Raw genomic sequence first — 24,205 nt, 5'->3', positions numbered from 1 at the left:
TAGCAAGATCTCCCCTTCATGAACGCATATTGGCTATCCTTTATAATTTAATTTCTATTCAGATGATCCATTATCTTATCTTTAATAAGGGTTTCCATAACATTAGCCACAGTGGACCTAAAACTCTCTGGTCTGTAGTTTCCTGGGTCACTTTTGTTACCTTTTTTAAAAATAGGAGTAACATGTGCCTTTCTCCAGTATTTAGTGAATTCTAGAAGATTTGTGCCAGAGTTTTTGCAATTTCCTCCCTTATTTCCTTAAGAATCCTCGGATGCATCTCCCAAGATTAATTTATTCACCTTAAGTTTGCACAGCTGTTCGGCAACCATGCAAAGCAAAGGTACCAAGTAGGTACCTGGTAGTAATATGAATAGCGTCACACCTCTGCAACGCTCTCAAGTTCCCTTTCCAGATCAAATAAGTTACCTGTCTCCTCCTTGGTAAAAACAGAGGCAAGCAACTTATTTAGAACTTTTGCACCCTGTGTAACATCAGTTGTCATGACCTCACTTGATCACAATTTTAGTGGCCCCACTCCACCCCTCGTTTTTCTTTTCCTCCTAATATAACAGAAAAACTTTTTATTATTATCCTTCACTTCTCTTGCCATATTCAATTCAAGACTTTTTTTTGCAATTTTGATGCCCTTTTTACACTCCAGATGTGCCTTTTGGTATTGAATCCGTCTTTATTCTGTGCCATTTTCCTTCATTGCCTTAAATGTTTTCCCCCTCTTTCTTTGCGTTAGTCCTTTTTAACCAGGCAGGAGGGCCTTTAAGCTTGGTACCTTTGCTTTGCATGGGTACACATTGGTCCATTGCATTCAGAATCACCTCCATGAAGGAACTCCACAGTTCCTCCACTCTCCTAGCCACATTCAAACCTTCCAGGCCCACTCTGACAAGATTTCTCAAGCACTTAAAGTTGGACCTCTTAAAATTTGACAATTTTGTTTTGGTTTCACTAACCTCTCCATTATGGTCACTGTATTTAAGGCCTCACACACCTTTGTGTCAGAAATGTGATTGTCCCTATTACTCATAATCAAATCCAGGATGTTTTCTCCCCTTGGTTCTTTTACAAACAGAGTCATAAAACAGTCTTCCATTAAATCTAGAAATCTCTTCCCTTTCTTACCAGTAGATGCATTATTGTTCCAGTCAATTTCTGGTAAGCTGAAATCTCCATAGTTGGTCCCTTACCAGTCGCCATCCTTATCTCATCCCACAGTTTGAGATCAAGGCTTTCGCCCTGGCCTGGCAGTCTATCGTATACCCTCAGTAATAGTTTAACTCTGTTACTATCTATTAATTCTACCCAAAGTGATCCTGTGTGTGCCCTATCCTTTTTATATCCTCTCTCACGTGCCTCAATACTGCAGTTTGTATATAGTGCCACACTACCTTCTTTACTCCTGATACTGTCTCCCCTTTTGCTCACCTTGTGCTACACACTACTTCCCCTTGAGAGAGTTAGCAGGGGGTCTGTTGCAAGATCTCTCACTAATGGCACGCTATCACTGGCCATTTGAACATGTTTGATGCAAGCTGAATTAATTCACCCACTATTCTTTTCTTCCCAATGGAAAGCTGCTTACTTCCACTTAACGCATCCTTCAAATCACCTAGTCAAGATCAAGGACTAACCGTGGGAACCACTGGTACAGATCTGCATCCTAACAGTCCCTGGAGCAATACATTGATACACCAATGAAATATGCTGTGATAATAACAAAAGTTACCATTAAAGCCAGAGTGCGCATTTTTTATAATTTTTCTAGCAATAATATTCACAGCCAGTGTGAACGATGATGTTACTTAATAACGGCCAGGTTCAGCAATTATCTGTACTCCACTTTCTTCAGGAAAGTAAATGTCCAGTGCAGGATTGATCACTGCAGTCATCTGCAACAGGCAAAATAATTAGGTGTTAATATCAGATAGCTAGCACTTTAACTTTAAGTGAATTAGTTTGGATAACATAACAGATTTTTGTTAACTTCCTCTGTCTGTACAAAAAAGAAAAAGGAAGGGAAAGAGATGGAAAGATAGACAGAAAGAGAAAGAAATAACTACTTGCATTTATACAGTGCCATTCATATTGTAACATAGTGAGAGAGTTGTATCCGAGATAGGGATACACCTTGAAGAGGTTGTTGACATTAATTGCCTTTAACGAAGCCCAGCCTGTGAGTATAAAAGGCTGGGAAACTATTCAGTTAGAGATGTAGTGATAGTTTGAAGAGAGAGAAGTGGCCTGGTTCTGCTAATCCACATGGAGAAATGTGAGTGCAGAAGAAACAGAGAAACCTAAGTGGTAGGATGGAATGTACTACCTATTAATGTCTGGTGCATTATATAATCTAAAGATTCAATGTGGGGGAATAAACCACATTTGATTAGAGACCTGGCCTATGTGTAGTCCTGGGTCTGTATTGACAGGTTACATAAGGGGCATGATTTTAAATGGGGAAAAATGGATAGGTTGGAGATGGGTGTAAAAAAATCTCCAAACTGCCCACTTCTGGTTTTAATGGAGGTGTGATGAGGGATGGGTGACCAATCAGCTCTCAGGAGGTGGATTGGTCATTAAAGCTTTCAAGGAGGCTGTGGGCCTCCATATTTACATATTTTTTTTGTTTTTAACTTATGGGGGCCTTCTGAGAGGAGGAGGAGGAGATAAGGCCTGAAATAGCAGGTAAGTACCTTTATAGCACAGCTTGTGGGCCTGGAGGAGCAGGTTTCTGCCCCCCCCCCCCCCCCCAGGCCTGAGAAGCCCTGCTGCAGTGATCCTACAAATGAGATCCCTGACTGCCTGCCCTGCACCCCCTCCCCAGCCTGGATGACTGAGCCCCCTGTGACTGACCACCCCCCTGATGATTGTCTCCACCCACCCCCCAACCTAACATTTACCTTTTCACAACCTCTCCCTGGCTACTCTCCCATCTGACAGGCTGGTCTCAGTTGATCAGACTGCCTGTTGGGCTGGAAACATACACAAAAATGACCATGTCAAAATCATAGATGTCTGGGAAATCTATACTTCTGGATTTCCTGTCATTGTGAATTCCACCACCCCGCCTCCTTCCCGGCTCCCCGATAGAATCATGCCCATGCTGTCTGGAGTGACCAAACCCAGGAGAAGGCTGAATCTGGGACAGCAGGTTGTCTCCCTGCAGGCTCAGTGGGCGAACAGAGAGAAGAGGTAGGTGCTGGTTAGACAGGTCTGCAAGCTGCAAGAGAAGCATGAGCACCTCTACAAGCAGCACAGGGCTGAAACGAGGACCCAGCTGGAGAAGCTAGAGGACTAGCTGCAGGGTACAGAGACTGCCAAGCTCTGCATGGAGGTGTCTCTGCAGCCTCATTTGGTGGCTGTGAAGAAAAATAAATCCATTGATGAACAGATGGCAAGATATGCAAAAATACAAGGGATCTTTCTGATGTACAGATGACGGTCAAGGAGATTAAAGGTGATATGGAAGTGTACAGAAACAAATTGGCAGGTCTCGATGAGTTCTCAGAATAACAAGATCATCCAAGAGCAACTTGCTTCCCTGTAGAGGACTATCAAAGAGTGAAAACAAGATGAAACCAGAGTCTGAGACCATGCACTCAACTAAGAGAAGAAAAGAGCAGAGATGGTATGTGAAGAGGCCATTAGGGTCAGTCCAGTGCAGGTGGAAGAGTAAGCCTGTGCATGAAGGCAGAGGGGATCTGGAGATTATAGAGCAGGACCCAAGTGTTTGAGGACTATGCATGGAAACCGTTGAGACCATCTTAGCTGAAGTTGTGAAGGTGAAAACAGATGTGGTTGGGACCGTCTTATTCATTCATGGGATGTGGGCGTTGCTGGCAAGGCCATCATTTATTGCCCATCACTCATTCACCTTGAAGGTGGTGGTGAGCTGCCGCCTTGAACCGCTGCAGTCCATGTGGTGAATGTTCTCCCACAGAGCTGTCAGGAAGGGAGTTCCAAGATTTTGACCCAGTGACTATGAAGGAACAGTGATATATTTCTAAGTCAGGATGATGTGTGACTTGGAGGGGAATGTGCAGGTGGCGGTATTCCCATGTGGCTGCTGCCCTTCCTCTTCTGGATGGAAGAGGTTGCGGGTTTGAGTGGTGCTGTCGAAGAAACCTTGGCGAGTTGCTGCAGTGCATCTTGTAGATGGTACACACTGCAGCCATGGTGCACCGACCGGTATTGGAAGGAGTGAATGTTTAGGGTGGTGGATGGGGTGCCAATCAAGCAGGCTGCTTTGTCCTGGATGGTGTTGAGCTTCTTGTGGTGTTGAAGCTGCTCCTGATTTGTGCCTTTGTAGATGGTGGAAAGGCTTTGGGGAGCTGCAGAATACCCAGCCTCTGACCTGCTCTTGTAGCCACAGTATTTGCAGCTGGTCCAGTTAAGTGCCTGGTCAATGGTTACCCCCAGGATGTTGATGGCGGGTGATTTGATGATGGAAATGCTGTTGAATGTTAAGGGGAGGTGGTTAGACACTTGTTGGAGATGGTGATTGCCTGGCACTTGTCTGGTGCGAATGTTACTTGACACTGATCAGCCCAAGCCTGGATGTTGTCCAGGTCTTGCTGCATGCAGGCATGGACTGCTTCATTATTTGAGGGGTTGCGAATGGAACTGAACACTGTGCAATCATCTGCGAACATCCCCATTTCTGACCTTATGATGGAGGGACGGTCATTGATGAAGCAGCTGAAGATGGTTGGGCCTAGGACACTGCCCTGAGGAACTCCTGCAGCAATGTCCTGGGGCTGAGATTGGCCTATGAGTTTGGACTTACAATCAGTGCAGCTTGAAGGAATCAAAGTGGAAACCCAAACCAATCTTGGAAGAAACAGATATTATAGAGCAGTACTTCAATGGTGTAAAAACACAAAGGGCTGATGAGGCACCAAAAGATGAAATGGAGGTAGCCAATGAAGCCACCAATTAAACCTGTAATCAGGTGAGTCTCCTGGAGATTGGGCCTCCACTAAAACTTCAATTGAAGGGTGCAAAGAATCATCAGCACCCCAGAGGTCAAAAGGATGAAAACCAGGGGAAGAAGGATTCCTCTAGGGGAAGAGGAATAAAGCAAAAGGGTAAAACCCACAGGAAGGCCAGATGGATCAAATCAAGGGGTAGGTGCAAACCGCTGGGATCAAGTGGAGTGAAGGATGGTTGCTTCAAGATAGAGGATAAAGCCAAATGCTTGCAGTGGGGGAAAAAGTGACAGTCACTTGTCATCCCACGAAGTGTTGCCAAGGAGCAGCGGGAGGAAAGGTTAAGGAGAAACCCCCAGAAACCAGTTCCAATCTCTGGACAAACCCAAGAATGGGCTCCATGGCCACCACCAGAATTTGTTTGCGATGTTCTAGGATTGAGCGCTAGTGCAGACAGTGGAGTGTTTCACCTCTACAGACATTTAGGGTCAGTACATGAGGGAAGAATTTAAGGAGGAAAAGTCCAAAGATGTAATCGCAACAGTGGTTGTTAAGCAGTGGAAAGAGAAAAAGATGGAAGTCTGCCCTAATAAGCGCAAAAGATTGAGGTAGTAATAACACTGGAGTACCCAGTGGAGTCCTTTACTGAAGAATTGTTTTGAAATGGTTTCCACAGTTAACTGAAACCCCGGTGATGGCAATCCTATACGGGAATATGGTTGCCCCCTCTAACGTGGTGATTTACAGTAGAAATCTCAAGCCCCTGGCTCTTTGCTGTTGAGAGGGGTATGTAACTGAGTTGTATCCGAGATGAGGGTACCCTTTTAAGAGGTTGATGACCTTAATTGTCTTTAACAACTTCCAGCCCTTTATTACATTAGCCTGTTACTGTGCTGTAGATGCATTCGGCTCTACTGGTCGATGTCTGTGTTTATGCTCCACATGAGCCTCCTCCCTCCCTACTTCATCTAACTCTATCAGGATTTCCTTCCCATGTGCTTTCTAGCTTCCCTTAAATGCATCTATGCTATTTGCCTCAACTACTCCTTGTGGTTGTGTTCCACATTTTTACCACTCGTTGGGTAAAGAAGTTTCTCCTGAATTCTCCATTGGATTTATTAGTGAGTACCTTTTTTATGATGTGGAGATGCCAGTGATGGACTGGGGTTGACAAACAGTTGGACTATAACCTGGTGGTGTAAGATTCCTTGCATTTACCTTTTTTATATTGAAGACCTCTACTTTTGGACTGCCCCACAAGTGGAAACATCTGTCTACCCTATTATAATCTTAAAGACCTCTAGCGGGTCACTCCTCAGCTTTTTTTTCCTAGAGAAAACAGCCTTATCTTTCCTGATCAGTATATCATCTCAGTTCTGGTATCACCCTTGTGAATATTATTTTTTTGCAGCTTTGCCAATGCCTTTTTTTCTCTCATAATATGGAGACCAGAACTGTGCAAGTGTGGTTTAACCAAGGTTCTATACAAGTTTAATGTAGCTTCTCTGCTTTTCAATTCATTTCTTCTAGAAATGAACCCCAGTGCTTGGTTTGCCATTTTTTAATGGCCTTTATTAACCTGCGTCACTACTTTGAGTGATTTGTGTCTCTGTACCCCCAGATCCCTTTGCTCCTCTACCCCATTTAGATTCTTATCCAAAATGTCCCACCTCACACTTATCTATATTGAAATTCATTTGCCAATTAAATGCTTATTTTGCAAGTTTATTATTGTGTATTTTAATGCATTGTTTCTTTACTTAACTACAACTAACACCCCCCTCCCCAACACTTTTTCGTGTCATTCACAAATTTTGAAATTGTACTTCCGATTCCCGAATCCAAATCGTTGATGTAAACTGAACAAAAGTCCCAGCACTCATCCCTGTGGAACACCACTTCCCACCTTTTGCCAGTCTGAGTAGCTACCCTTAACCCCTACTGTCAGTTTTTTGCTTTGTAGCCAACTTGCTATCCATTCTGCTACCTGTCCCCTGACTCCACATGCTCTAACCTTAGTCATGAGTCTACAATGTGTGGTACCTTTATCAAAGGCCTTTTGAAAATCCAAATATATTAAATCTACAACGTTACCCTTGTCTACTTTCTGTTACGGCTTCAAAGAATTCAATAATATTGGTCAAGCATGACTTTCCCTTCTGAGATCCATGCTGACTATTCTTTGCTAGATGTTTTTCTATTACATCTGAGTAAAGATTCCATTATCTTTCCTACCATCGATGTTAAGCTAACTGGTCTATAGTTCCCTGGACTTGTTCTATTTCCTTTTTTAAAATATAGAAAAAACTGTAGCTGTCTGCCAGTCCTCCTGGCACTATTCCCTTTTCTAATGAATTTTTATATATGTGTAATAGTGCCTCTGTTATCTCTTCCCTAACTTTTAATGTACAGATGCAATCCACCCAGACCAGGGGTTTTATCCTTTCTAAGTTTTTGGTTAGTTTATGAATTATATCTTCCCGCCCCTGCAATATTTAACTGCCAGTCCTGTTCTTTATGTAGCCATGTTGCAATTATCCCTACTACATCTGGCTCCTCACTAAGAATTATTGTCTCTAGTTCCCCATTTTGTTTCAGATGCTGTGCACATTGCTGCACAAGCAATTTAATTTGTTTTTACTAATCCCCTCTTTATTTTTAAGTCATTTTGTACTCCTGTTCTATAACTAATTGTTCCCTGATCATTGGTTATCCTCATTCCTTACCTTGGTCTAACCTTTACACTCATCTCTCTTATCTTCAGACTTATTTATTCTCACCAGATCCTCCTCTGTCTTACTAGTTTAAAGTCCTAGCCACAGCCCTATTTATCCTTTCCACTAGGACACTGATCCCATTCTGGTTTAGGTGGAGCCCATCCCAGCGGTACAGCTCCTTCCTGTCCCAGTACTGGTACCAGTGTTCCATGAAATAGATCCCCTCCTTCCCACACCAGTTTTTCAGCCACCCATTCACCTTCCTGATCTGTCCATCCCCATGCAAATTAATACAGGGCTCTGGTAGTATTCCCTACATTACCACCCATGAGGTCCTTTTTTTTAGAATTTAGTTCCTAACCTCTGATCTTCCCTTAGCAGGACCTCCTTCCCTTCCTTATGTCATTAGTCCCAACATGGACCACAACAACTGGATCTGCCCCCTCCCTTTCCAAGTTCCACTTCAGTTGCTCTGAGATATCCTTTACCTTTGCACCAGGTAGGCAATATACCTAGGGGGATAGAAGAGGATGCTTTCTATCCCCCTAGTTATCAAATAGCCTGTGACTATTCTGCTCTTCGCCATCTTGGACTGCCTCCTGCTCTACAGTGCATGGTTAGAATTCTGGCTGTCCACCCCGCAGCCCGCATCCTTATCCTCACAGGTAGCATGTACACTGTACCTGTTGGACAGGACCAGTGTCTGCGGGACCTCCTTCTCTATCTGCCCTTGGTTCCCCTTAGCCTGCTGACTAACAGTCACACTCTCTCCTTCCTGTACCTGTGCTTTCCTCTGAGGTGTGACTGTACTCTGGTGAAAACTAGAAGAATTCCTCCCCTTATGTGTCGAAGTGTCTCTAACTTGCATTCCAGCTCAAAGACTCTGAGCCTGAGTGTCTCAAGCCAGAGACATTTACTGCAGATGTGGTAATCCAGGACAGTATCGCTTATCTTTAGTAGATGGATTTAGCTTAATTTCAGATTAATTTGCATCTAATTAGCCTTTATTTTGGTTTAACTACATTATTTCCTTAACACCTATTTAAATTTACCAGATTTTTATAATGAAATTTAGAACCCTCTAATGTTAATATCCTCCTGTTTAGTTAATTTTAAGTTTATCCCCTTAGATCTGTTTTATTAAACACTTGACTTAATTATATAATAACTTAATCATTTATCTGCAATTCCTCAGGCTCCACAGCTCCTCCCTCTATTCTGACATCACCTTTTTCCAGATTGAGGTTTTTTCCAGATTATCTTCCCTGTTTGCTTTACAGTGCCCGGCTCGGCCGCTCCTCCCGCGCTTTCCAGTGCCTTACCTTTAACAACTCCCAGGTTGGGAAATGATTCAATTGGAGAGAGGAGCTTGGAGACTCAGGGAAGTTTGGAGAGAAATTGAGGGCTGAGTGGTAAGTTGGAAAGCACTACCTGTCCCTGTCAAGTGCATTGTATAAAGTAAAGACTGAATGTGGGTGACTAATCCACACAGAAGGATAAAGCAAAAGAACAGAGAAAGCTGAGTGGTAGGACAGAATGCACTACCCACAAGTGTCTGGAGCATTGTTTAATTTAAAGACTCCATGTGGGGGAATAAGCCACACTTGATTGGAGACCTGGGGCATGATTTTAACATGGCGGCCAGATCCCAGCAGGGGTGTCAATAATTGGGTGGGAAACTGAGAAAAAAAATCATGCCATTTCCCGAGCGATCGTGAGTAAACTGAAGCCACTTAACTGAACTTCCACGTTTTGTCCTCAAGCTGCGCAGCGGGTGGATCACACACCACTATTTAAAGGGCCAACATTGTAGTCTCCTTTCTCCTTCAAAATACAATCACCATGCAATGTTCCAGAGCCAAGCCAGCACCTAGGTTCTGACGCCTCCCTGAAGACATTGATGGGCGCAGTGAGAAGCAGGAGAAAGCTGCTTCATCCAGCAGACAGGAGGAAGAAACCTGGGTCTGTCAGAGAATGCATGGCTGGAGGTGGCAGTCCAGGTCAGCAACAGAAGCATAGTGCCCTGGTTGTGGCTTCAATGCAGAAAGATTTAATGACCTAACCAGGTCAGGAAAAGTGAGTAAAGTTACTTATTCACCTGCATTCTGTGGTGAACATTATCCCCCCCCCCCACCCCCATTCCTCCCTCCCTCCATAAATAGTGGCCCTCACCGAGGCAGAGGAGGAGATGTTGAATATAAGCTGGACGGTGGAGTGCCTGGCCATGGGGGATGCTGAGACTGGCACCCTGCAAACATCTGGTGACAGAACTTTAACATCCCTCACACACAACATTGATTGATGTTATCAATGATCTTTTGCACACCTCAGTATGCTCATCGCAACATTACAGCAATATTAATAATCACAGAAGTATGTTCTCTTCCACAGCATCACAGACCAAAGACATGATCGCGGGTGATTCCTCTGAGGGCGCACCATCAGAGCGAGCCATCCACCAGTGCAGGTACTCACACCTTGGTGGGTCCTATTAGAGAGGTAGTTGGGTTATCACCTGGTGAATCAACACAAGTGAGCTTGAGCAGTCACTGGTGGCATGGGCAGCATGGAGTCTGCATCGGTGGCACATTCCTCCAAGCTCTGATCAGCTTGGCACAGATGCTGAACCCTGGGGGCCATCCTTGAGAAGGAGAATGATGGAGGTACAGGAGCAACTTTGCGAGGGAGTGCAAAACGTGCCATACACACTCTCCACAATAGCGGAGAGGATGGAGGAGTCCACGAATTGGCAGGTAAGTGTGGGAATGTCTGCAATGGAGAGAATAGCAGCCTCCATTGAGCTTCAAGCACAGCTCGCAAGAGTCCATTCAGGCCCTGGCAACAGCCATGCAGTGAACTACATTCTGCTGCCTTAGACAAGTAGACAGATACATTATCACCGGCCTTACAAGGCATCATGTATGTCCTCAACTGTTGTCCAGCAGATTGGTGGGAATGATGTGGCCCTGGCCCAGGAGAGAGCTGATGGCGAAAGGGGACATTGAGTGGCATCCCACTTCCAAGTGCTCCCACATCTCACATGTTGCGCGCGCCGCCCCCCACCCCCTCAACTGGCACCTGCAATGCTGCCTCCTCTCCAGATGGCCGAGTCTGCCCCTGCACAGGTGCAGGTGGAGTGGTCTTTGGAGGGGCCCTCGTGGGCTTCAAAACTGAGGTCGTAGGCTGAAAACATCTAAGTCCAGACATGAATCTGAGCAACCTGCCACTACCTCTGCTGCAGCCACAAGGGATGCACTACGTAGAAGCAGTAGGAAGAGGAAGTCAAAGGTTTTGTAATCCATAAGGGTGTCGGACAGACTGTCCATGTTTTTCGTTTTTGTTAAAATCACATTAAATGTAATGATTCTCGCCACCACTGCCACATCTTGCCCATTCTTGAGTCCCTTTTGTGCAAACTCCCTTACATGTGGTTGCTCATGGACTGCAAGACTTGATGTCACCCATTGGGTGCATGTATAGTTGTATGACTTTTGTGCAACCTTGGGGGGGCTGTTGTGGTGGTCTGAGTACTTGACTGTAGTCACTTTGCAGCTCTCCTTAAAGAATCATCAAATATGATTGGCTCCCTGGCATGACTAGCAGCCAGGTGAGACGCTGCTCTGCCAATGATTTGCTCGTCGTTGTGTGCAGCTGCCAGTAGAGCGGATGGGAACTCATCCACCGGTAATCCTGAGCGATATTGTGCAGGATGCAACACACTAGTATTATTCTGCACACCCTCACCGGTGAGCACTGAAGGGCTCCCTCAGATCGATCCAGGCACCGGATGTGTATCTTCAGCAGTCCTATGGCTTGTTCAATGACAGACCTGATGGTGATATGACTGTCATTGTACTGCTTCTGTACATTGCTGGTGAGGTTCCTCACAGGTGTCGTGAGCCATGTCTGCAGGGGGGGTTCCCTTGTCTCAAAGGAGCCAGCCCTTAAATATGTCTTGTGCATGGAAGGGGGCCAGGCTGTTGGACTCATGCAAAATGAAGGAATCATGGCAGCTGCCAGGGAATCTGGTGCACAGCTGTAGTAACCTCCTTCAGTGGTCGCCATCTAGCTGTGCATTGATGGAGTGATATCCCTTTTGGTTGAAGAGTCTTGGCTCATTTGCACACATTGCAGCTCCTCTGATTGCTATCAGTTGCACCCTGTACCCGTGGGAAACCAGCCAGAGAGCTGAAACCCACTGCGCTCTGTCTGATATCATCGCAGGGGAAGTTGATTTAGTCGGATGCCCTGGCAAACTAGCCACCTGTGACCTGTCGTATACACTTATGTGCAGACGACTGAGATCCTGATGTCACTGGTGGTGCCCTGGAAGGATCCAGAGGAGAAGAAATTAAGGGCAGTGGTGACTTTAACTGTGACTGCAATGCCTGGCCACCAGGCCCAGCCTGCAGATGTCTGCGACCACCTGGCCACTCAATCTGAGGCTTTGTAGGCACTCCTCAGAGGACCAGGAAGCTTGGCCTCTGCTTGTGGGTAGTGCTCCTGTCGTGTCAGCCCCTCTTGCTCCCTGTGGTGCACCTCTGTCTTGTGGAGCTGCAACTCCCAGAACTGCACGCCATGCCTGGTGACTGTGATTTACCTCCTGCTCAGATGTAATGCTGAACACATCCATTATCCCTTTTTTTCTCCCCAACCCCCCCCCCCCCCCCGCCCCCCAATCCTGATGGTGTCAGTTTGAGGGGGTCTAAAATGCAAGCAAATATATGTCTGAACAGAAGAATTGAGTGTGAACAAAGAAATCTGAGTCTAAACACTGAATTCCCAGCCAAAGGTTTGTCTGCGAGAATTACTTGCCCTGCTGCAAAAATTCACCTTTTTTATCCCCATTTGTCAGCTGCAACTCTCCTGTTTCTATGGTGTGTTTCAGAGGCCCAGGTCGTTTCTATGGTGTGTTTGAGGCCATGGGAGACACTATCAGGCAGAGTTAAAATAGTTTGTCTATCTCAATCACCACAAATTTAATTGATTTTATGTACTTTGATTTTAGTTCCCCTTTTTAAATGTGGCTGGACTTCTAGGTTTCTGAAGCACATGCACACCCAGGTGCATCTGCTGAAACTCATTTATCGGTGCGTTGGAGCGGGGACTCGTTCCTACTCCCAAATTTAAAATTTTTACTATTTCCCAACCCACCCATTCTTTGGAGTTAAAGTCATACTCCTGGTCTAAGTGTATAATTGACTCCTGGGTCTGTATCTGCAGGTTAAAATATCCTCTGACATCCCAAAGCATTTTACAGCCAATTCAGTACACTTGCGTGAAGTGTCGTCACTATTATGTAGACAAATGCGGTAGCTAATTTATGCACAGCAAGGTCCCACAACAGAAAATTTGATGTGTTCAGTTAATCTATTTTTGGTGTTGCTAGAGGGATAAGTGTTGTCCAGGACACTGGCAAAACTCCTGCTCTTCAAATAGCAGAATAAGATCATTTCCACCCACCTGAACAGGCACATATGCCTCATCTAAAAGATATGCCTTCAACCATGTAACACGCCTCAGTACTGGACTGAAACATCAGCCTTGACCATATGCTCAAGTCCATAATTGGGCTTGAATCCACAACCTTCTGCTGCATGGGCAAGGGTGTTACCACTGATCCAAGCTCAAGAGAAGGACAGTCCAATGTAACTCACTTTTTTAAAAAAAAGTTCTTTGAATGTGGGCAACATGGCCAAGGTTACATTTATTACCCATCCCTAGTTGCGCTGAGAAATTTAAGGTGGTAGGGGATGGTGAGCCAATATAGATGCGAGCGAGCAAGATATAAGACAGGGTTTTGAACAAGTTAAAGTTTATGGAGGGTGGAGAATAGAAACTAGCAAGGAGAGAATTGTAGAGTGTTAGAGTCTAGAAATAATAAAGGCATGTATGAGGATTTCAGCAGCAAAGGGTCTGATGTAGGAGTTGAATCAGGCAATGTTGCAGAGGTGGAAGTAAGCAGTCTTTTTGTGATGGAAAGTATATGGTGTCTTAAATCAAGCTCAGGGTCACCAAGGTTGCCAGTTGCCTGGTTCAGTGTGGGACAGTGGTTGGGGAGAGTGATAGAACTAGAGGTAAAGTAGTAGAATTTGTGGCAAGTGCCAAAGGCAAGTCTGAACACAGACAAGCAGTTCACTAGTGGAACAGTAGTGTTGAAGACCAAACTGATGTTCATGTGTAAGTCTGGAATTGTCAAGATAATGGATAATTTAACACACATCAGCTTCATGACTTTAAAAAGTAAAGAGCTAAGGGCAATAGGATGGTATTTGAAGGATATGTGGGTTCATACTTCATAGGATGGACACAAGCAAAGTTCTAAAGGGAAGGAAATGTGGACTGGGTGTATGAAAGAAGATATAAGGCATCAGTTCATAAGTGTTTTAAAAGCTACAAAAAGGAATTCAATACTTAAATGCTGTGAATTTTAACACTTCACTGTACCTTCTCAAATATAATTTTATCAGAGCCAGGGAAACCACCTCCAATGTCAAGTCATTCATGCAGAATCCAAGATCAGTCTGCAAAAATGAAAAAAACCACTAATAATCTGTATCAGATATCCTCAACAATTGTCTGTAATGTAGTGTAAACCTAGATTTTGCTGTTTCAGCACTCTTGTGGATTTTGTTAAGGTTTTTGACTTATTAAGCACACTTTAACCTCCATTTTACGGTTTGCTGGCACTGTGCATGATAACACCTATACAAGCTGGACAAAGAATTCTTGGGGCCCTAGGCACTAAGAAAATTCAGGGGTCTTCAGCAACCGCCCCTTCCAAACACAAATGTGTAGCAAAATGCATGAAGCAATAGGCCCATAGAATGTTTACTCACTGCATCAATAATAAAGAAAATTACATCACAATATTTCACATTTAATTGAAACTGCCCCCTGGTGGGGACCCCATATTTGGCTGAGGCCTGTGCGTTAATCCACTCCTGCCTTTCAGTATTAACTAACTCTTGTTAACTACACTAAGCAGCCATTTAAGCCCCTGAAATAAGTCAATGCTGCCCAGGACAGCTGTTTTCTCAGCAATTTTCCTCAATAAGGACTTTTTATTAGATGTACTATTAGAGATGAGAGAACACAGGGACAGAATTTGCAATGTTTGACCACCACACCAAAAAATGCCTGGTGCAGCAATCATAGAAGGAAATTGCAGAAAGATCCAGAAACCAAAGAATTTAAGACAGAAGAGGGCTGATTGCCCGAATGGGCACTCATGGTGAGGAGCAGTGCTTGCAGTGAGTGCTGCTTCAGAAATTGTGGGCCTGCAGCCCCTGATTTTCCATTCGTTAATTTAAATATTTTCCCAACTTGCCCCCTGCGAGTGCTGCTGCTTACCAAAGCACCCGATCATACAAACAGCCCTAAGAATTCACCTATAAAGAAGTTTGGTAAGACTACTATTGTGCAAAACAACAAACTGCCACAACTAGACACACAAGTCTGCCCTGACAAATTTTGGCCTAGACTGAGTTCCCTTTCTAAGGCTCTGATGGTACTCTCCATCCTTCCTCCACCCTTTCCTGGGTCTGCATCACTGGAACAGTCCTAATTTTTATAGAGATGAATATCGAGGCTGTAGATTTTGAGTTCCTGCCAGAAGTGATGACAGCAGTGGTATGAAGTGCTCACCCAAAGGTGAATGAGATGTTGTTGACTATTTCCTCTAATTGGGGAGTCAATGATGAAGGGTGATAATTTTAAATTGATGACAAGGGAGTGAAGGGAAAGGTTTGCAGAAATGTCTTTATGCAGTGTGTTGTTGGACCATGAAATGCTTTGCCACAGGAAATGGTTGAAACAGAAACCACTTTTTTAAGGGAACATTGGATAAATATTTGAAGCAGAGTAAGATAGCAGACTATAGGGAAAGAGCAGAGCAATGGATTTTTTAGTTTTGGATTGCTTTAGCAATGAACTGGTACAGAAACAGTGGGCCAAATGGCCTCCTTCTGTACTGTAAACATCTATGGTTCTATCACTATTAGATATGGATAACCTTGAGACCGGGATTCACAAACATCTTAGTTTTCAAATTGCTGCTCTTAGCCACATCAGTGGACATTTTGAAGGAGTGCCTAGGCACAGTGGCACGCCTGCAGTACTCATGCTGTTTTCAAGCTGACAGCAGATCAGGATAACAAAACCGTAAATCTCCAGCCACTCCCGTTGTTGACTGCACGTGTGAGAAAGCGAGCAGGACTACGCTGCCCCCTCTGCTGCAGAAGTGGTGTAGCTTGCAACTGAACCATCTGAGGCCCCCAGTCACGGAAATCAAGGACCATCTCAGTCTCAAGAACCTCACATACAGAGCTGCCTCATGTACTCCTGTCACTGGGAAGCATGTAGAAGAAGCACAAAGTTAAGTTCTAGAACACATCAGTCACCACAGGAAGCATCAAAACATTCGTAATCCACTCAGTTTACAATTATGGAAATGAAAACTGTTCATACTGAAGTTGTACTGTGCCCAGAAAGTGTTCTTGTTATAATATTGCTTATTGTATCAGCAGGTAATAGAATTGGTATCTTTGGCTGTTCAATAGGAGGTAAAGACCATGTAGGTGATGGCATTCTTTGATGGTATGCTGATGGTGTGTGAAGAACTTTTCATGGAATGGGTGGAGAAGATAATTAGGTGTCATCAACGAGAGCAAGTTGAATGGCTCTAGTGGCTGTCAAAAGTGGCTCTACATCTGCTTCAGCCTCCTCCGGTCTCCACTGTGTTGTCTCCTTGCTGCTGTTTGTTATTTTCTTTCTCCAGCTGTTCCATGGCAATATCTTGTTATATTGCAACAACGTAGCATGCAGCAAACTTCCAGTACAGGAGACTGACTGGGCTTTATTGCGATACTCTCCCAGTCTGACTAGGCATCTGTGTTCAGTAATGACTCTGGTAAATTCATGTACTTCATTGTACCTGTGCTCAGCAAGTGTACATGGCTGCTGCAGAGGTGGCATGAACCAGAGCTGTAAAGGGTAACTTTGGTCTCCTGGGAGTGATCCTTGTGCTTTACATTGTGAGTCAAATCATGGGAACACAATGGATTGCCTTAAAATAGACCTCATGACTGCTGCCTGAGTATGCTTCCTGCTTAATAACCATTGGAACAGCAGTGGTATTAAAAGCAGCTGAAAAGATTGACTGCAGAACTATATAGATCTAAGCTTCAATAAAGGAGGGGAGAAAATAAGTGAAGGATTAAAATTAGAAAACATAACACTTACTCCCATGTCAAAGACTAGACGTGCTTCTGCTACAGCTTGAGTATAAACATTTGGATCAGTACAGCCACTTCCCACATGAAAGCCGTGAAAGGAAAAGAAGATTACACTGGGCACAAGCATTGTATATATTGTAACATGCCATTCATGTTTCTGTGTAAAGAAATGCACTAGCTTTATGTCAACACTGTCATTGAGTGTAATATGTGCTGGAGTGAGGTTCACACTACAAGAGCATTTTACTTCTGGTCAATTTTCTCCCTTTTCCTCCTTTCCTGAAGACATTAAGAGGTAAATTTTCATAGTTATAGCCCGATTATTAATCTGGGCGAAAGGATTGCCTGCCTGTTTAGAACCTGCCGCACTTGCTGGAATTCCTTCCCTTATCCCCTCAACATCTCCTATTTTAAGACTTTCCTTAAAATCCACCTCTTCAACCTAGATCACCTATCCCAACATATCCTTCTTTGGCTCGGGATTCGTTTTTTTCCTTACGCCTCTGTGAAGTGTCATGGAAAGTTTCTTCTACATAAAAGGCACTATATGAAATGAAAGTTGTTGTTGGTCCAGGATGTGGACGATGGTGACAAAACTGGGTGGTGATGGGCCTTATTCTTGAAGCATTACAATTCCTGTGGTGATGGTTCTCCCACAATGATGTTATGTAGGGATTTTTGGTAACTCAGCAACAATGAAGGAACAACAGTAAATGTCCCAGTCAGGATGGCGTGTGACTGGTTGGTATGTAGGAAAATGCAGCAGCTAATTAGGATAAATGGTTAAAGGAACAATGTTGGCCAGGACATCAGGAAAACATTCCTGCTCTTCTTCAAATAGTGTGAGGGGGCCTTTTATATCCATTTGAACAGGCATCTCACCTAAAACACAGCACCTCCAACAATGTAGCACTCCTTCAGGATTACAATATTAACCTACTTTATGTGCTCAAGTCCTCCAATGACACTTGAACCCACAACGAAAGACAAGAATGCTACCACTGAGCTAAGAGAGTGCCATGATGTTACTGCTCTTGTCCTTCTTGGTAGTAGAGGTCATGGGGCTGGGAAGTTTTGTTGAAGTAAGCTCAGTGAATTACTGCAGTGCATTGGTGATGGAGGGAGTGGATACTCAGACTAGTGCCAGGGATGCTGCTGAGAGGGACTGCTCTACCTTGAATGGTATTGAGCTTTGAGTGTTGTAGCTGCACTCATTCAGGTGAATGGTGAGCTTTCCAGATGGTGGATAGGTTTTGAGGGGTCAAGAGGTGAGCCAATCATTGCAGAGTACCTAGCCTCTGATGTGCTCTTGTAGTCATGGTGTTGATATGGCAAATCCAGTAATGCTTCAGGTCATTAGTAGCCCTCAAGGTTCAATGGTGGGAGACTCGGCACTGGTGGTGTTGATGGAAGTTGGGGCAGATGGTTTGGGTTTTCTTGTTGGAGATGGTCATTGCCTCATACTTATGTGGTGTGACTGTTACCTGCCACTTGTCAGCCGAAGCCTGCATGTTGACCAGGTCTTGCTGTAGGCTGGCGTAGGTTGCTTCATTATTAGGAGTTGTGAATGGAACTGAACACTGTAAACCTGTCAATGAGCAGCCACACTTCTGACCTTATGGAGGGAAGATCATTAATGAAGCAACTGAAGGCAGCTGAGCTGAGAATGTTGCTGTGAGGAAGTACTGCTGTGATGTCCTGGGGCTGTGATAATTGGTCTTCAATAATCACAACTGTCTTTCTTTGTATCAAGTTTGATTTCCAGCCCACTAAAGGGTTTTCCCATTGATCCCTAAAATTATTTCAGTTTTGGTTGGATTCCTTTGTGCCATATTTGATTGAAGGCTGCCTTCATGTCGAGGACAGTTACTCTCACCATTCCTCTAGAATTCAGCTGTTGTATCCATGCCTTGATCAAGGTATGAATCCATGTAGTTCTGCTGGAACCTGAGTGGAGTTATTGGTGAGTAGGCGTTGCTTGTTGACACTATGTCTATGGCTGGGAATTTCTTCGGAGCTGCTCCTGCTTCACCGCAGTAACTTCACTGAAAGTGCGACTGAACCCTCTTTTTTATGTTTGTAAATGGGAGCGGTCTATAGTATATTCCCAATATTCCTTTCCTATTCCTTAACTCTAATCAAATAGATTCAACTTTTGCATCATCCCCTATGTCGCTGTAATGGAACCTTTGATTAACACTACCTCAGCTCTTCTCTTCTTTCCTACTCTATCCCTCCCAAATACTTGTAACCAGGAATGTTTCGCTCTGAGTCTTGCCCTAGGCTGAGCCACCTCTCCTCTTAATGCTATTATATTGTATCCTATTATGTTCCTTCCCTTAAAAATGTCAAGCTGTGCTGTTAAAATCTCCAGAACCTTCAATCCCCCTTCCAGCTCTTGCTGTCCCGATCCTAACCATGTCACTATCGGACTCGAGACAACTTATGATACCAGTTTAGTCCTTGTTGAGAGTCTTGCCACAATATTTCTTGCCTTGGTTTATACCATTTTTCAATATTACTGTTGATTAGCTTATCTTGCCACAGGCATTTGACTTACAATTTTGTAGTTAATATTGTAATTGTTGCAAAAATGCTATTCTACACTTTAATGTTGACTTTTTCTTGAATATCACTTTTCCTTGTTTGTATATATTCATATTTTTGTTTTGTTCCCTCAGATGTTGTATCTATTGGTGTGTAATTCAATATTCTATAGCACTGTCTTCATTAATTAGAACACTGATATATAAATGTATAAACTGGCATTTCAGAGTTCAGTAAGTGTTTTCCTACCTAACTCCAATGATCTCCACATTGATGCCTTTTCACATTCAATCAAGACTTTGCACTTATTGATAGCTGCTCCATACTTTCCACTCAGGGGAATACTAGACTTAGTCATCTGTGCTAATACATAAAACCACTCTAGATAGATATATAAATGCAAGTTCATTCTTTCTAACACCTTTCATGTCCTCAGATCATCCCAAAGCACGTTAGTCAATGAATTACTTTTGAAGTTACCTGTTATGTGGACAAATGTAGGAACTAATTTGCATAAAGGAAAAATATTGGCAGATCATCAGAAAAACTCCTCCTCCTCTTCTTCAAATAGTGAAATAAAATATTTAACATTCACCTGAACAGGCATCTCATCCAAATGACAGTACCTCCAACGATGCAGCTCTCCCTCAGCACTGCACTGTAATGGCAGCTAGATTATGTGGTCAAGTCTTTGGGGTCGATTTGACTTTCAGGCGACCGACTGACGGAGCGAGCTTCCCAGCCATGATTTTGAGGCACTGGCCTCATTTGGCAAGTGTGCTGCAGATGCCAAACAAGCCCACAGGTAGGTTCTTGGGTGGGGGATGTGATGTCGAGGCAGGCAAGGCCGGGCTAGTAGTGGCCCGCAAAATTTTTGTACAGCCGGGAGGAGTTAGGAATATCAATGTGCATTAGACAAAGCAAAATAAAATTTCAAAAGTTCATCACTTGGAATTTTCTTGGGGATTCCATCAATCCCCCATCGCAATTTTGCATAGAAACAGTGTAACTGGCTAAAAACAGCCATTTATGCTGTTACTTCAGGCTTTGCGCTGATCTTCTGCCAAAATTATGATGGGAGATCAGGGGAACCGTGTAGAAATTCTCCCCACGAGGTGCTGACTGTGCAAATCCTGCTCCAATGGTAATTTTAAGGGTGTGATGCACCTACAAATATAGTGCACCTGATTCATTGAGCAATTGTAGCTACACACAGGACTGTGGATGGCAGGGAAAGACAAATGAAGCTCAGCGGGGAATTCTCCTCCACAATCCCACCTGAAATCAGGCAGGATTGTGGCAGAGAATGAGGGAAAATTCAGGCGTTGAGGCCTAATATTGCCTCACCACCACAATGAGTATTTCCCATCCCCCCCGCGAGACAGTCACTGCCCACTCCTACCCCACCCACCGCATGGAAACGGCAGAAGGGAGCAGGGCCCGGATCCCCAGAGGATTTCCCTTTGGTCTGCCCATTTATCACCACTGCAGTAGCATCTCAGCTGCAGCACCACTGGGATTTACTGCCCTTGCACTTGCAGACATGCTCTTGGAGACAAGAATCCCGTTGGAACCTGCTATATGCATATGGGAGGAGACCTGACCCAGGAAAATGGGTTGGGGCTGAATCAGGGGGGCTCTATTTCTGGGGGTGCAGGAAGCATTTCCATTAGGGCCACACCTTCCATGGACAAAGAGCAAACATGAATACAAAGAAGGAGCCTATTCAAAAGAAGGGAAGGGGCTAGCAACTTAAAATTGGATGAGGTTAGCACCTTCCACCCCCCAACACCCATGCCAGCATGATTGTTCCTGTACCATATGGGTCTTGCAAAATCAGGGCTTTGTGTCTGTCTGTTGGCTTTTGTTGAGTAAAGCACTTTGTATGGAATTAAAACTACAAATAAGAAACTGAAATTGTCAAGTTTGGTCTGCTTCAGGTACTTTAAATGCATGCAGTCTACTTACTTGGTAGTAGGATGTCTCCTTGAAACTTTGGGTAGTTTATCTTCTTTATCAAATATCATCATCTGGACCCCATTACTGGCAGCATATTTAATATGAGAGTGCTCCTTGCAGGGGTTTACATAAATGATTCTGCTGGGACACAAATATCTTGTATCAATGCAATCTCATTCTGGTTGAAAGAGAGAAACCCAATTGCCTTAGGATTCTGCAGTTTACCATCCAATCCACAAAACTCAATCCATGTAGGTTATTGCCCGTATTAAGAAAGAATTTGTATTTATATAGCACCTTATCACATACTCAGGATGTCCTAAAGTGCTTTACAGCCAATGGATTATTTTTGAAGTATAGTCACCATTATTATGTAGGCAAACACACTGCTGTTGCACCTTTTTAAAAAAAAATGTTACAACTACCGGTGGTCTCTTGAGGGTGCACACAATTGCCAGGGTCTGCTCATTTGCACACCCATTGGTGCAGGCATTGGTGTAAAACCAATGTAAACAACTGAACCACCTGGAAACTCCTTTGCAGCCTTTAAAAAGATAGTTCAACCTGCACTCTTCAGCAGCAGCCTGTGGACAAACAGGTAAGAGAGGAACAGTGCTCAATTCTTTTGTTTCACTCTCTAAGAATGTAACTGAATGTCTTAGCAATATTTTTATTATATTTGCACAGAATTACAACTACTCAACCACCATCTGTGCTCAGAGGGCAGCAGGGCATGACACCAAACCAGAGAAGAACACACAACTTTACTCATTTAGACCTCCAAGTCCTACTGGGGGTCACTGAAGGCAGACAAACACACTTCTGGGTGTGGGTGCCACCAAATCACCTAGATTTATCACTAAGTGCTATCTTCCTCACCCCTAAAATTGCTCATTGCAGAACAAAGCCACCAAAAGTCCTACATCCTCAGCACGACAGGAAAGCTAACACACAGGACACATCTCCCTTTTCTTCATTACCTACCCTGGGCACCAACACATTCTTCACCCTCTTAAAGCAACACTTGCACAACTATCTTTTTACAGTGCTTTCTGGTTAAAACCCTTCCTCCACTTTAACAGCTCCCACATCCACTGGCTCCTCCTTATCTATTCTACTAGTTACATCCTCAAAGAACTCCAATAGGTTTGTCAAACATGATTTCCCTTTCATAAATCCATGTTGACTCTGCCAAATCCTAAGTGTCCTGTTATCACATCCTTTATAATAGATTCTAGCATTTTCCCTACTACTGATGTCAGGCCAACAGGTCTGTATTTCCCTGTTTTCTCTCTCCCTCCTTTCTTAAATAGTGGGGTTGCATTTGCTACCCTCCAATCTGCAGGAACCATTCCAGAATCTATAGAATTTTGAAAGATGACAACCAATGCATCCACTATCTCTATAGTCACCTCTTTCAAAACCCTGGGATGTAGATCATCAGGTCCTTGGGATTCATTGACTTTCAGTCCCATTAATTTCTCTAGTACTATTTTTTTGCTAATACTAATTCCTTTCAGTTCTTCATTCTCGCCAGACCCTTGGCTCTCTAGTATTTCTGGGATGTTTTTTGTGCCTTCTTCCATGAAGACAGACACAAAGTATTTGTTTAATTTCTCTGCCATTTCCTTATTCCCCATTATAAATTCTCTCATCTGTCTGTAAGGGACCCACATTTGCCTTTGCCATTCTTTTCCATTTTACATACTAAATGCATTCAAACAGTTAGTCTATGCTTCCCCTAAGGGCCTAGTCATGCTTTTCGATCTTCTATTCTAGTGCTACTTCTAAGTGCCACCTGAGGGCCAGGAATGTGGAGATGGTTGGCTCCTCATTCTGTACAGAGGTGGGATTGAGTTGGCTCTCAACTCATGGCAGTTGGCTCCTGGCATGGAACCGTTGCTGACTGAATCTCTGGAGATGGCTTCTGAGCAGTCCCCCATGCTACACTGGCACAGTGCTCGGAGGGGGAAGGCCAAAGTCCTGGCATATGCTGCTGTCCTGAGAGATGGTGGTGAAGTAAGAAATGGCAGTATTGGGCTGCTGGACTCCAACTGTCGCCATTACACTGGGCCCTGGATCTGTGGCTCCACGGCTCAGTGAGATGGCTAGTCTATGCTGGCTATTAGATCCTGAAAGCCCTGTAACGCTGTAGTGACAATGGTCTGGAAGCCACAATTCATGCTGCAGTCCAAGCGTTCTTCTATTGCCTCCAGAGCTGCAGGCTGTATCTCCATGAAGGTGGAAGGTCTGACTGGTCCCTGGCTGCCTTTTGTCTGGTGACCTGCTGCAGCGTTCAATGCAGCGGCCATTTGCTGTATTGGTGCCTGCAAGGGATACAAAGCTTCCGAGGTATAACCGCAAAGGAGTGTTGTGGAGTTGACAGTCACATGTGTCAGTTACCACATATCCTGCCAGATTGTCTCCGAGCCTGTGCATAGGTATGATGTTCCTCAAACATAGTTTTTTCTGGTGAGTTCCCATGAGTTCTGGGCCCCACAGCTCTGTAGTCAATGGCCGCCTTCTCCTCAGCCTCCACTGGGAGGAGGGCACATCCTCCCCCACTACCCACTCCTCTGGGGTCCCTGTGCTCAGTGAAACATCTGGTGCCAATTCCTCACTAGCACTATCTAATTCCCTCACAGGGAAGTTCTGAACTGGTGCCTGGGAGAGAGGAAGCAAGTGCCACAGGTGATAATGTGGAGGCGTTTGGAGCAGAGGTTGACAGGGAGGGTTGAATCAGGTGGAAGTGCAACCTAGTTCATCCTCCTCCTCCTCCTGCTCCTCCTCCCTCATCCTCATCCTC

The 24,205-nt window shown here is 44.3% G+C and overlaps 1 pseudogene; it reads right to left on the bottom strand.

The window, feature by feature from the left end:
* Positions 1-23,342, bottom strand: part of LOC137332110 (ornithine decarboxylase 1-like) — a 33,311-nt pseudogene extending 9,969 nt beyond the window's left edge.
* Between the last annotated feature and the right edge of the window lie 863 nt (positions 23,343-24,205).

The sequence above is a fragment of the Heptranchias perlo genome, chromosome 2 (genome assembly GCF_035084215.1).
Source record: "Heptranchias perlo isolate sHepPer1 chromosome 2, sHepPer1.hap1, whole genome shotgun sequence".
Taxonomy (NCBI): domain Eukaryota; kingdom Metazoa; phylum Chordata; class Chondrichthyes; order Hexanchiformes; family Hexanchidae; genus Heptranchias; species Heptranchias perlo.
This window is presented reverse-complemented; position numbering and strand designations above follow the sequence as displayed.